Genomic DNA, 15,000 nt, shown 5'->3' on the forward strand with positions numbered 1-15,000 from the left:
GGAAGAGGAGGAGGAAAAGGAGGAGGAGAAGGAAAAGAAGAAGGAGGAGGAGGAGGAGAAAGAGAAGGAGAATATAAGAAAACGAGATAAAAAGGGAAAGAGAAAAAAGAAAACCAAAAAAGGAGAAAAAAAGTAAATAGAAAAGGAGGGAAAGAGAGAGACACCAAACAAAAGGAGACAGAGAAAAAGAAAGGCAACTTGGGAAAGAATGAGAGGAGAGAACACGAGAAAAAAGAAAGATAAAAGAAAAAAACAACAACTAAAGAACAAGAGAGAGAGAGAGAGAGAGAGAGAGAGAGAGAGAGAGAGAGAGAGAGAGAGAGAGAGAGAGAGAGAGAGAGAGAGAGAGAGAGAGACCAGAGCAAAAACTAGAAAGAAACAGAACTCAAAAAAAAGAGAAAGCGAGAGAACGTAATTACGAACCTCCAACCCCCCACCCCACCCCCATCCCATCCCATATCCATATCCCATATCCCATTATCCCATTATCCCTAAATCCGGCCCATCGACACCTCAGGCCAAGCGGAAAAGAAATGATGCATAATGATTTAGAAATTAAACGCAATTTTTTTCTCCCTTGAGTTCCCGTTGGTGAGAATTGCTTTCGAAGGCTACTAAGGTCTATGCACATGTGGATACGTAAGATCAGGAACATGCACACACACATTCATAAAGACACACGCACAAGCACACACACATACACATAAACATACACACACACACACATACAAACAACAACACTCCCTCCTGATTACTAACTCCTGTCCTTCCCTCATAAAAAAAAGCGAAAAACGAAAACAAAAGAAGAAACAAAAAAACAATCAACACATCCCAGCATCTCACAGCCTCCTCAAGGATCTCATCTCCAGGCTTATATATTATAGAATTCTTCCGAAAGAGCAAATAAGAGAGAGAGAGAGAGAGAGAGAGAGAGAGAGAGAGAGAGAGAGAGAGAGAGAGAGAGAGAGAGAGAGAGAGAGAGAGAGAGAGAGAGAGAGAAAGAGATAGAGATAGAGATAGAGAGAGAGAGAGAGAGAGAGAGAGAGAGAGAGAGAGAGAGAGAAATTGAGAAAGAGAAAGAGAGAGAGAAAGAAAGAGAACGTTCATTCCAACAACCTCCATAAGGGCGACGGACCCAAGCTCACGCCAAGGGAAACTCGACCTAAAGCGACGACCACCAGACCCCCTTTCGGAAGCGCCCAGGTGTGTTACGTGTCGCGTTACAGGTGATCGAAGCCAAACGCGGAGGGGATAAGGTGGCACTGTGTTACGTCACCTGGGGGAAGGGGGGAGGAGGGAGGAGGGGTGGTAGGTTGGAGGGGGAGGGAGGGAGAGGAGAGGGAGAGGGGATGGGGAGGGAGAGGGGATGGGGTGAGAGGAAGGGGGGGTCTTTTATTCATTTGTACTTGTACTTGTATTTGTACATTATTACAATCATCATCATCATTATGAACCTTAATGAATTTCACTTATGTGTTTTTTTGAAATTATCGATAAGAATGACTACAAAAAAAAAAAAAATTAACAAAAAAAAAAAGAAACATATGAATTATATGATTGGTAAACAATAACGTATAAACAACCTCTATAAAATCACAACAACAAATAAATATGGCGAATAAAGAGAGAAAAAGAAACAAAACACTTCGACTATTGCCAGATTCATTCGTTTATAAAATTGATTTGTGGTTTATCGTTCATTTCTTTATAAGTATTGACTTCTTAAAGAGAGAGAGAGAGAGAGAGAGAGAGAGAGAGAGAGAGAGAGAGAGAGAGAGAGAGAGAGAGAGAGAGAGAGAGAGAGAGAGAGAGAGAGAGAGAGAGAGAGAGAGAGAGAGAGAAGTGACAATTAGGTTTAACAGTAATCGGTATTCTTTTATCATAGAGATAAATACGTTAATGGTTATTCATTCCAATCGAAGTAGATAAATACGTATAACTAATGAACAATATTCAAAATATCGATAATACAGTAAACAACAACAACAACAAAAGTAAAAACAACAACAATAAACAATTGCAACAACCGAACACTTTATAGTTCACTATGAAAAATATGCAAGGCCTTTTGTTGCAATACGCCAAAACGCAGCCGCACGCAACAAGAATCTAATACAACATATAAAAAAATGCAAAAAAAAAAAAAAAAAAACGAAAAAAAACGAAAAAAAATGGAAAAAAAAAAAAGGAATGGAAAACGAAGAATGAAAAGGTGTCTCTAACGCAAGCCCTGACACCCTCATTTCCAACAATGGCAGACGTGTTGGCACTGACCTTCTTCCAAGACAATGGTGTCAAGGCTAGAGTGCATTACATACAAGCGCAGCAGTGTGTTAAGGTAATCAATGCACGGCCGACCTTCAGACACAACCCCTTTCGCTCTCTTTAATCTTTCGCTCTCCTTTCTCTTTCGATCTCTGTCCTGTTCTTTTGCTCTCTGTCCTGCTCTGTCGCTCTCTTTAATCTTTCGCTCTCGTTTCTCTTTTGCTCTCTGTCCTGCTCTGTCGCTCTCTTTAATCTTTCGCTCTCCTTTCTCTTTCGCTCTCTGTCCTGCTTTTTCGCTCTCGTTTCTCTTTTGCTCTCTGTCCTGCTCTTTCGCTCTCGTTTCTCTTTCGCTCTCTTTAATCTTTCGTTCTCCTTTCTCTTTCGCTCTCTGTCCTGCTCTTTCGCTCTCTCCTTTTTTTTTCCCCTAATTCTTCGTAGCTTGGGTTCTATGTGTCGTTTGTCTTTTGTTTGTTTGTCTGTCATCCTCTTCATATTTCTCTCTCTCTCTTTCTTCTTCCTTCGGTTAGTCCCTCCCTACCTCCCTCGCCCCCCATTTATCCCTCTCTCCCTCCAGCCCCCATCTCTCCCTCCCTCACTCTCTCCCTGCCCCCATCCCTCCCTCCCTCCCTCCTTCCTTCCCTCCCTCCCACCCCCCTCCCTCCCACCCCCCTCCCTCCCTCCCTCCCTCCTGCCCCCATCTCTCTCTCCCTCCCTCCCACCCTCCCTCTCTCCCTCCCTCCCCCCTCCCTCCCTCCCACCCTCCCTCCCTCCCTCCCTCCCGCCCCCATCTCCCTCTCCCACTCACTTCCTGTTAATGATGTCTACACGGTCGCCGCTTGTTACCAAGTTCGATCACGTAATGGCGGCTGATAGTTTGTGTGTTGTTCGGTTGCAAAGGTACGACCGCGATATTGCACTTCATGCAATGCGATTTTGATACACGTATGAACGCGCACACATTACGCACATTCACACAAACAAACACATACACTATATACATAGACATACTAAGTAAATATACATACTACGTACAAACGAGATAGATAGATAAAGAGAGAGAGAGAGGGTTAGAGAGACAGGGAGAGAGAGAGGGAGGGAAGAGAGAGAGAGAGAGAGAGAGAGAGAGAGAGAGAGAGAGAGAGAGAGAGAGAGAGAGAGAGAGAGAGAGAGAGAGAGAGAGAGAGAGAGAGAGAGAGAGAGAGAGAGAGAGAGAGAGAGGAGAGAGAGAAGAAGAGAGAGAAAGAGAGGGAGAATAGAGAGAGAGGAGAGAGAGAAGGAGAAAAGAGAGAAAGAGAGAAAGAGAGAAAGAGAGAAAGAGAGAAAGAGAGAAAGAGAGAAAGAGAGAGAGAGAGAGAGAGAGAGAGAGAGAGAAAGAGAAGAGAGAGAGAGGACAATAATCACTCCTCTCTTCCCTGCAGACGTCTTCGTGCAAGACAAGTCACGTGACCACTTATCACGTGACCGTGACCTCTTCTAGAATCTTCTGGTCGATCATTAATGCGGTAAACTGCAAGGAGGGGGTAGGGAGGGGAGGGGGAGGGGGAGGGGGAGGGAGGGGGAGAGGAAGGGGGAGGGAGAAGGGGTGGATGAGGGGAAAGGCAGAGGGAGAGGGAGAAGGGGAAAAAGTTGGAGGGAGGAAGGGTGGAGGGGGAGGAAGCAGGAGAGATAGGGAGGAGGAGGAGGGGGTATGGGTAGGGGGAGGGGGTATGAGTTGGAGGACTGGCTCTGCGTTAACGTGCGGTTCTTTCATATGCTATGTTGTTGTTTAATTATATTCTTTAAATCTATTCTTTTTCGATTATTTATTTTTTCATATTATAAGAAATTTAATTCTTTCGCGAATTGTCTTTTTTCTATTTCCTTTTTATTTTTCTATCTTCCTCCCTCCATCTCTTTCTACACACACACACACACACACACACACACACACACACACACACACACACACACACACACACACACACACACACAACGAATTCGATGACTTTTAAACATAAATATAAAATGTAAAAATCAATAACAGAGGAAAGGGAAGGGTGAAAGAAAGATGATAAAAGAGAGAGAGAGAGAGAGAGAGAGAGAGAGAGAGAGAGAGAGAGAGAGAGAGAGAGAGAGAGAGAGAGAGAGAGAGAGAGAGAGAGAGAGAGAGAGAGAGAGAGAGTGAGAGAGAGAGAGGAAGAGAGAGGGAGAGAGAGAGGAAGAGAGAGGGAGAGAGAGGAAGAGAGAGGGAGAAAGAAGGAGAGAGAGAGAGAGAGAGAGAGAGAGAGAGAGAGAGAGAGAAAGAGAGAGAGAGGATGAGAGAGAGAGAGAGAGAGAGAGAGAGAGAGAGAGAGAGAGAGAGAGAGAGAGAGAGAGAGAGAGAGAGAGAGAGAGAGAGAGACGAAAAAAGGGAGAATTCGAGGAAAGAATAGAGAGAGAGATGGAAGAGAAGAAAGACGAATAGAAAGGAGAGGAAGTGGAAGAGGTGAAAGAAGAGGAAGAGGGAGAAGGAGAGAAAAGAGATAGGCGGTGACGATGTTGATAATAATGACGACAGTGGTTTAACAATTACGGCGAATAACAGCAACAATAATAATAATAGTAATAATAATGATGATGATAATAATAACAGCAACAATAGTAATAATTCACATATATGGAGACAAAAACTAAGAGAGAGAGAGAGAGAGAGAGAGAGAGAGAGAGAGAGAGAGAGAGAGAGAGAGAGAGAGAGAGAGAGAGAGAGAGAGAGAGAGAGAGAGAGAGAGAGAGAGAGAGAGAGAGAGAGAGAGAGAGAGAGAGAAAGAGAGAGAGAGAGAGAAAAGAGAGAGAGAGAGAGAAAAGAGAGAGAGAGAGAGAAAGAGAAAAAGAGAGAGAAAGAGAAAAAAGAGAGAAAGAAAGAGAAAGAAAAAAAAAGAAAGAGAAGGAGACAAAGAGAGAGAGAGAGAGATGATGATGATGATGAAAGAAACGTATAGCAATAAGGTAGGTCACGCAGGTGTGAACTTAAGAGACGTCGCAAAGTCATTCAACTTGCAATGACTCTGCAACACGCCTCTGCCTCACTTTCTATATGATCCGAAGTATCTGTAGTAGATTGCCTTTGAATGGCAGTTAATAACAACTTTCATTATATCGCTGTTCTTGCATGATGCTCAATATTGCTAATAATAATGTCGAAATAACTTGCAATGTTATATGGGAACAACACGATCTAGTTATTGAAAATTGTATATAAACAAATATGGTGACAATGAGATTTAAAACAACAACAGTAACAAGAATAAGAACAAATAAGAACAATATAACAACGGCAAGAATGAGAACAACAAAAGAGCAGGTGATATAAATGTTGTTAAAGCCATTTTCATTATTACGAGCATAGTGTTGAACTCAATTTCAATCACTCTAAATCATCACCATTATCATCACAGCCATTATCAAAATTACTTTCATTTCTTTATTGTCGTTATGACTCTCTCTCTCTCCCTCTCTCTATTTCTTTCTATCTCACTTTGCCTGCGTTTCTCTCCTATTTATTCTCTCTATGTCTCTGGTCATATCTCTATATTTCTCAATTCGTCTTTCCCTCATTTTCTTATCTATATCTAATCTTCTCTTCCTATTTTTACCCATTCCATTTTTTTTTCTTTCTCTCTCTATCTTTCCTTTTCTCTTCCTGTACACCTATTTTTTTATATATATCTTTCTCCCCTTCACTCTATCTCTCTTTCTTCTTCCTTCCATCTTTCTCTCTCCCATTCCTATTTTCCTTTATACCCCCCCCCCCCCGTCTCCTTCCCTCCATCTTTCTCTCTCCCATTCCTATTTTCCTTTATACCCCCGTCTCCTTCCCTCCATCTTTCTCCCTCCCATTCCTATTTTCCTTTATACCCCCGTCTCCTTCCCTCCATCTTTCTCTCTCCCATTCCCATTTTCCTTTATACCCCCGTCTCCTTCCCTCCATCTTTCTCTCTCCCATTCCCATTTTCCTTTATACCCCCGTCTCCTTCCCTCCATCTTTCTCTCTCCCATTCCCATTTTCCTTTATACCCCCGTCTCCTTCCCTCCATCTTTCTCTCTCCCATTCCCATTTTCCTTTATACCCCCGTCTCCTTCCCTCCATCTTTCTCTCTCCCATTCCTATTTTCCTTTATACCCCCGTCTCCTTCCCTCCATCTTTCTCTCTCTCCCATTCCTATTTTCCTTTATACCCCCTTCTCCTTCCTTCCCTCCTCACCCCCCTCCCCCCTTTCTCATTACCGCAAACGCCGTTTTCTTTACACCAAAATAGCGTCATTTCGTGATTACCCGCGCGTGCATTTTTAGAGCAAAAGTAATTAAAACATTGTTATAACGAAGCCCTGGTTTATTATATTAGCAACATCAATCATCTCCAGTCATAATACATGAGAGTAGTATCTAACAACATCATATAATATTTATGTCTTATATTGATGAGATCTTAGTTTTAGTTATGTATTAATGATGATAATGTTGATGATACCAACAATCATAATGATAATGACGATTGTAACATCAGCAATAATAATCACAACAGCAACAACAAATTAATGTAATAATGATAATTAGTAATAATAACATCTATAACAACAATAATTGTAATAATTATATCAACAACAACAACGATGCAAGACAACAAACAAACAAATCATAATACAAGAGATAAGAAAACAAAACAAAACACAAACAGCAAAACAGCCAGGGATAAAACGTGTTACTAAAAATAGCCAAACATTTTATTTCTTCGTTTAATAACATAATTCATTTATTCCTAGATATGCATTTTAATATTTAACGCTCGTTTCTACGAAGTCTTATTCATAGGAAATTTCTTTTGAAAAAAAAAAAATAATAATAAAACTGCAAATTTAGGAAATGAATTAAAGCTGGTTGTATTTTACTGAAAGAACTGCCATTTGTTAGAAAAAAATGAAACAAAAGACATAAAGAAAGATAGAAATGGAAGGAAAAAAGGAGAAGACAGAGAAGACGAAGGAAAGGAAAAAAAGCAAAGAATAATGAGAAAAAAAAGTAGGAGAGCAAGAAGAAGAAGGCGAAGGAAAAAAACGACTAAGAATGAGAAGAAAAAGAAAAAAAAGGAAGGAGACGAATAAAGAAAGAAAATGACCGATACAAAGTTAAGACGGAAGTAGAGAAAGAAACAAAGAATATAGGAGAACAGCCACAAAAAAAGAGAAAAGAAAAGAAGAAAAATGAAAGAAAAATAAAAAAAGAGAAAAATAGGTACAAAAGCAAAATTGAAAAAAAAAAATGATACTAGAAAAGTCACAAGAAAAACGCAAAGAAAATGGGAAAAAATAAACAAATAAAGACAAACCAAAGAAAAATAAACTAAAACAAAACATAAAAAAAAAAATAGACCACAAACCACCACCTCAATCCTAATCTACCAATCTTCCAACCTCAATACAACCAATCCGTCAACCATAAAAGGCAAACAAAACACACTGTTTAACCTATTCATACCTTTAACCACGTGAGAAAATGTAGCCTATTCACTGTACCAACATTTTGCTGGAATTTTCGATGATATAACAAAATTTACAGGATTTAAGTGGATATTTAAATGTGGAATGTTTGTTTGGGTGTCGGTTAAATTATTATTATTATTATTATTACTATTATTCTTTTTTAAGAATTAAGTCAAAATACGTAAGAACAAATACTCACGTTTCAAGACATTAAATATTGAACAAAATATGATTGTATGCTATATCATCATAACAACTAATTATGGAAAAGTAATCAAGTCGATTTAGGATACCCACACACACACACACACACACACACACACACACACACACACACACACACACACGCACACACACACACGCATACACATACACATACACATACACATACACATACACATACACATACACATACACACACACACACACACACGCACACACACACACACACAAACATATATATATATATATATATATATATATATATATATATATGTATATACATATATATGTATATATCATGCAAACTAAAATAATCACATATTTTCATCATGCAGGTCGCAAACGATATATGCAAATATCAACAATAAAATGCTCTAATACCTTATTTCATATTCATGATAGCTATTTTCACAAACACTGACATAATAATTATTGAGCATCTGCTAATATCCAACAAAACCAGATACAATATTTAACAACAGCAACAACGTAAAAAAAAAACAACGTAAAATTATGGCAATAAGAATAATTACCATCGTAACATAAATACATCACAACTTCACAAAAATAACAATCTATTATATTCAAAGTCAATAAACCTTCATAAACACATAACCACATACCACAAAACAAAAGGGAGACTTAAGAAAATCCTATATTAATATAATTCATGTTACTAACCACTTATTAAAGTTGTAATCTTTTCTTCGTCAAAGAATTAGCTTCGTTCTTCTCACCTGGAAAAATCAAATAAAAAATATATTAGTATATATATTTTACTTGTATTTGTATCTATCTGTCACTCTCGTGTTATCATATTCTGATGTTTATCCAAATATGTTTTTTTTTTCAATTGTTGGTGAATTTGGAGAAGAAGAAGAGAGAGAGAAAAAAAATAATAAGTGCGAATTTCGTGATATTTTGATGGTACCGAAATAAACGTATTCTGTGTCCGAATGCGTGGACGCGACGATATATTCGGACATATACACACAATTTTGACGGGAGGCCGAGCTAAATTCCAACAACAAAATATGTCGTTATGGGGTTTACTATTCTCCTAAATTATCCGGCCAGACTTGGCAACAGTCCGATGACAAATTGTGAAAATATCTGGTATTTCGTTAACCTTCTTTATGGCTTAAAGGATTCGAACACGAGAATGGATGCCAGGTCGCCTATTTTTTTTACCGCCAGAACATAAAACCCACGAGAAAAAACACGAAAACATATAAACGACTCAAACCAATAAGCACAAAAGGTGAAAAAAAATAAATCCATCAACTAAACCAACAAAAAATATTCTTCTGAGTTAGAAAATAAGAAGAAAAATTGAGCAAATCGGACCAAAATACCAAGTGCATTTATCCGGATGTAATACCCATTGTAGGAACAGCTGGATATGTGACTAAAGTCCGGCTTAGTTCCGGCAACTTTTTTTTCTATCTCACAGGAATCCAATTACTAGGATATTCGGATAATTGGATAAGCACGGGCACATCCATCACTAGTACTGTGTGATATGCATTGAGTGGATAATCCATAATAAATCAGTTTATATCTATTCATGCTAAATTCCTTTGTATCGGTCTAGAAATATAATATTACTAAAACTAATCTGCTGATAATATTACTGATAATTCCCCTATTTCCCAAGAAAAATGTAAACAATTGGCAACTCCTATTTCACAAGACTATTCCAGAAACAACACTAACAAACTAAACAAACAAGACAGAACAACAACAAAAAACATAAAAAAGGAACAAGCGAATCGAAGCTTCACATAACATTTACAAGATACCAAAAATAAATGAATAAATAATAACAATAATCACACTTACGAAAATAATCACAGCAGCTTCCGCAACGGCGCTCCATGTTGCCAACTCGTGAGCATTTTTTTTATTTGCCGTATTGATTTCGTCACATAGGAGGCCCATGCGGTTTAGTTCTAGAGACATAGGAGAGGGGCAAAGGGAGAGGGGGAAGAAAGGAGGTAAGATGAATACAGAGAGAGGAGAGAGGAAAGGGGAGGTGAGAAGAGGATGGGGATAGAAAGAGGGGAGCAAGAGGGGAAGAATTGAAAAGAGGAGGGAGAATGGAGAGAAAAGGGAGAGAACAGTAAGGAGAAGAGAGGGAAAGAGAAAAAAAGAGGAGAATATAGAAAGGAAAGGAAAGGTGATGCGACGGAAAAGACGAGAAAGAGAGGGTAGAAGACAAACAAAAGGAAAAAAAGAGAGTTTAGGAGAAACAAGAAAGAGAGAAAAGAGAAAAGGAGGATGAAAAAATACGGAAATGGAGAAACCAAACACTTCGCTACAAGAGTGACAATCGCTACTGGTGTGAAAGTGAGGGGTTAAAGGTAGGGGGGAAAGAGGGGGGGAGGGACAGAGCCTCTATAAGGAAAGATGTATAGGGCAGGAGAGGGTAGGTGGGGAGAGGGGCAATTGGTTTCTCTATAGTTTATCAAAGGGAATGGGAGGGAGGGGAGGGGGGATTAGGGAGAGGAGGAGGTGGGAAGGGGATGGGAGAGGCAGGGAAAGGAAAGGGGGGGGGGGGTGAAAAGGACCTGTAATTTCTTCAAAAGAAATACATTTTCCGATTCGTTGCGTGTCATAATACCATACTCACTTAATTTATTTATCCCCCCAATATCTAAACCTAATAGTTATCATCACACCGCATTTTTTCTAACCTTTCCCCTCTTTCTGTTTCCCTCTTAAGGTCATATAGAAAAAGCATGTTTTTTCGAGCGAAATGCTCTTTTTAGTCAGACTGTATTCCGAAGTTTCTCGTCGTTGAAACAATCCCGTCGTCTATGGCCAAGTGAAATCACTCAAGAACAATATTTTGAATGTTCGTATTTGTTTTAATCATATAATTTTAAACCCAATCAGCAAATATTACATTTTACTAAATAGCTTAAAAATTAGAAAAGAGAAACTCTAAATCGAAATTTATTTTATAGATAAAAATGGATTTAAAGATGACCCCGCCCCCTGATAGCTCACGCCCCCCCCCCAGGTTGTTTACATCCGTCAGCAAGAAGCGCGCTATTTTACCTCAGTTTTGAAAATAAATGACTGTGGAATGGATACAGGCCTTTCAGGAAAAAAATACTTGAATTAGAATATTTTCTTGGTTTTTTCTTGTGACGCTCGACAGCCTCAAACGGCTAAAGTCTAGCATAACGCGCTATCGTTTGTTCGGCGCCCATTGTCTACAAATTACTAAGCAAGTCTCGCATACTTACTAAAGCCGAGGGAGGGCTCGTGTGCTGCGCGCCCTCTTGAAATTGACAATTTTTGAAAATTGACGAAATAAAACGACGGAAAATAGGCTAGTGTGACAGCGCCTTTACTCCCCGTTACCCGTTAATTTCCCTTTTCCGTCATCATCACCATTTATTCCATTTACTGTCCCCTCGCCTCCCACATCTGTTCTTTGTCAACGGCAAACCTATTACGCAGACTGTTAATACTGTTATTGTAACATATGCTCCGCTCTCTCCCTCTCTCTCTGTATGTATATATGTGCGTATATATATGCATGTATGTATGTATGTGTACATTTGTGTGTACGCGCGTGCGGGTGCGTGTACATTTTCATTAAATTCTATAGCACAAGTGTTAAACTAGGGCAAGGCTCTTTAACCTATAACGTGCTGACACTAATAATAAAATCCGAATGAAATGTCTGGCTGGCTTTCTCCACTTCCTTTAGCAATGTTTAGATACTATCTTGGTACCTATATCTTCTTAAATGTTTATCTTAATTACGTTCTCTACGTTCTTCCCATCACAAAAGCATTGGGACTTATCTTTTCCCTTCCTACCTCTATCTCTTTCTCTCTCTATTCTCTTCTCTTTCCCTCTGACTTCGTTCTCCCACTTCCCCTCTGTCTCTCTCTTCGCTTCTCTACTCTCATCTCTTTCCCTTCGTTCTCCCCCCCCCCTCCCCTCTGTCTCTCTCTTTGCTTCTCTACTCTCTTCTCCTTCTCTTTCCACACTCCCCCCCCCTCTCTCTCTCTCTCTTTCCTTCTCTACTCTCTTCTCTTTCTCTCTCCCCCCCCCTCTCTCTCTCTTTTCTTCTCTACTCTCTTCTCCTTCTCTTCCATCCCCCCACCCCCACCCCTCTCTCTCTCCCACTCCTCCCCTCTCTACGCATTTGAAGTAACATGCATTTGAAACCCCGCTTCCCATTGGTCGACAACTGAACACGTAATCCACATTGACGAATCATAGCACACTTTACACAAACGCACAGCACACCTACCAATGTGACCTTGACATTCATTTGTCAACAGAGGATATTGCAAATCAGGCAGCTGCAATAGTCAAATGTCCTGGCGTCTTTTTTTTTTTTTAATTGAATTGCTTTGTAACTCAAATGAATAATGAGATCCTTCTAATTACTGTTCTTTTAGATTGGTTTAATTACGTTGGAGATGTGGACGTACGGTGGGTATACATGTGTTTTTTGTTTTTTTTTTCTTGATGTTTTTTTTTTTGTGTGACTTTTTGTACGTGTATATTTTGCATAGGGGCGTGTGGCTGAAAGCGACCAAGTCTTTAGTGGCGCTCCGGTACATGCATATGTAATGCGCATTCGTATATTGTTGGTTGTTCTTTTTTAGATGCATCTTCCTAAGCATTCATATATGCACACATGCACACACACACACACACACACACACACACACACACACACACACACACACACACACACATACACACACAAATTCGAAACACACCTACCTACACACGACTAGAGAGACACATTAACAGAGACGGAGATATTGACAGAGACCAAGACTCTCGCTCAGTCACTCACTCACACACACACACACACACACACACACACACACACACTTCTCGAAAAACGCTAACGAGTTTGCTCTCGCCACGAAGGTCACCCTATCACAGAGAGGGAAAGTCAGACCACATCATCTGACAGCCTGCTCCCCCCCCTCTCGTTCTCACTCTTCCCCCTCCACCAATCCCCACTAACAGCGCCCCCCCCCTTGTCCATCTCCCTACCCCTACTAAAAGTCTCTCCCTCACCCCCGGTCCCTCCTCCTACCCCTACTAACAGTCTATCGCTCTTACTCTCCCTCTCCCTACCCCCCACTAACAATCTCCCCCATCTCTCCCTCTCTCTTATAACCCCCCTTATTCGGCCCCCTTCACGATTACCGTGAAGACATAACGAGATATTGTTAGGCCTTAAATTGCATAACAGAGTTTAATGTAAGTTGCAAGCCATTTATCATAGGCCTATGTTTTCAATATTGTTTCTTTATCACCATAACTATTATTACTATCATCATCATCATCAGAATGGTACGTCATGTTTAAATTTCATTTAAAATGCACGGATTATATCAGCAGGATATTAGGCATAGAATTGGTAAATATATTCAGGAATAAATTAGAAAGTATGCCATTAGGCTATATCCGTCATGCAGATGCGTCAAATCCTAACGCATGAATAGAGACAATAAAACAATCTAAAACACACAACACACACGCCATGCAGATATTACATTTCCCTCTGGCTTTGAATACTGCATGACCTTTGACAATACTGCATGGCATTTTGCATTTTTTTTAGAGAGAGAGAGAAAAGGGATTCAACTGTTTGCACTTTCCTCTGAGCATTTGTTTTATTCGAATTTATCAAAACAACGGGTTTCGATTCGTCTTCAAAGGAGTTCTAGTCGTTTTTTAAAAGAACCTTGGGAAGCTGTCATGGTTTGGTCATGCACTTCTCGCCACAAGGTCTGTTTGTGTTGCATGGTTACCTCAGAATGTCATGCACCGAGGTAAATGTTGGGAAATTATGATGAAGGAATTTCAAGTAGATACTGAGATGTACGTTCTAACTTATACATATGTCCGTTTGTGTGTGTGTGTGTGTGTGTGCGCGCGCACGCGCATACTGCTTCATTTTCTATCTTTTATTTCATCAACTTCTATTTGAAAATATTCTTTATACCTCTTCTTTTAATGGGATTGAGTCTGTTTGCTTTAAGATAATTCTTCGTTTTACTTGACAAGAAAGAAAGTACAAGGCGAGAGGAATAAGGAAGAAAAGAAAATATAAATTAGATACAAATATACAAACAAACAAACAACAACAAAAACATCTAATCTTTAAATGCCTATTTGTCTACAGAAATATATCTACTCACACACACAACATACAACACAAAAACGCAGATTTTGTAATGTTTATAAGCAATTATTTTTTTTTATCATACGTAATGATTGATAGCCTGTGTATAGCCTAAGATTTCAATGTGTTTTGCGCGTACTTATGTTGCCGTGTGTTTACCGTGTAAGTTTCTTGCAATATGTTTGGTGTACACGTGTATGCAATGCGTTCAGTGACCTCATCATGTGAAGGATTTTTTAACAGGTGAACGATCTTTCACGGGAAAGATTCGAAAGACAATGAGATCTTTTCGTTCACGTATATTTCATGGCTTTATCTCTATCTCCTATAATGAATTTACTATGATAATTATAATGATGAACTAACCATAAGAATTACAATAATATGATCACCATAATAATCATAATAAGATAACTATAATAATTCAAACGATGATATAAACATACCACATACAATAATTAATAACCGCAATGATTAAAATAAAAGAAGGGATAAAAAAAAAAAAACACATAGAAAAAAATGAAGAACCAAAACAAAATAAAACAAACAAAGAACACATCAACGAATGCATATTCAGAGCCGTATAATTTGTAATAAAAGTCAAGGTAAACCGGCGGCAAAAATTTAAAAGGACTGAAGTCGGTTATTTTTACGGCGAGGGAATTCCATGAGTAAAATTGGAAGAAGAGGCAACGACTATGGGTGATAAGGGAATCTCATCCTAATTGGACGGGAAATTACTCTTAATAGATGGGAATAAACTCGAAATGGGCGGGAAGAAGCTCGAAATGGGCGGGAAGTAACTCGAAGTGGGCGGGACTAGAATCGAAATGGGCGGGA

The 15,000-nt window shown here is 39.4% G+C and overlaps 1 protein-coding gene across 2 annotated transcripts in view; it reads right to left on the reverse strand.

The window, feature by feature from the left end:
• Window positions 1-15,000, reverse strand: part of LOC122252993 (uncharacterized) — a 96,953-nt gene that overhangs the window by 20,171 nt on the left and 61,782 nt on the right. Inside the window, exon 1 of one of the 2 annotated variants that reach the window (XM_086533665.1) lies at window positions 8,664-8,683. The exons of the other annotated variant lie outside the window; for it this stretch is intronic. The gene's annotated coding sequence lies outside the window, so the exon portion shown is untranslated. Of the gene's footprint in view, window positions 1-8,663; window positions 8,684-15,000 lie in introns of those variants that run through there. 2 annotated transcript variants of the gene reach the window in all.

This window comes from Penaeus japonicus, unplaced genomic scaffold, assembly GCF_977035675.1.
Source record: "Penaeus japonicus unplaced genomic scaffold, GWHDUDI00000001_assembly GWHDUDI00000039, whole genome shotgun sequence".
NCBI classification, from domain to species: Eukaryota; Metazoa; Arthropoda; class Malacostraca; order Decapoda; family Penaeidae; genus Penaeus; species Penaeus japonicus.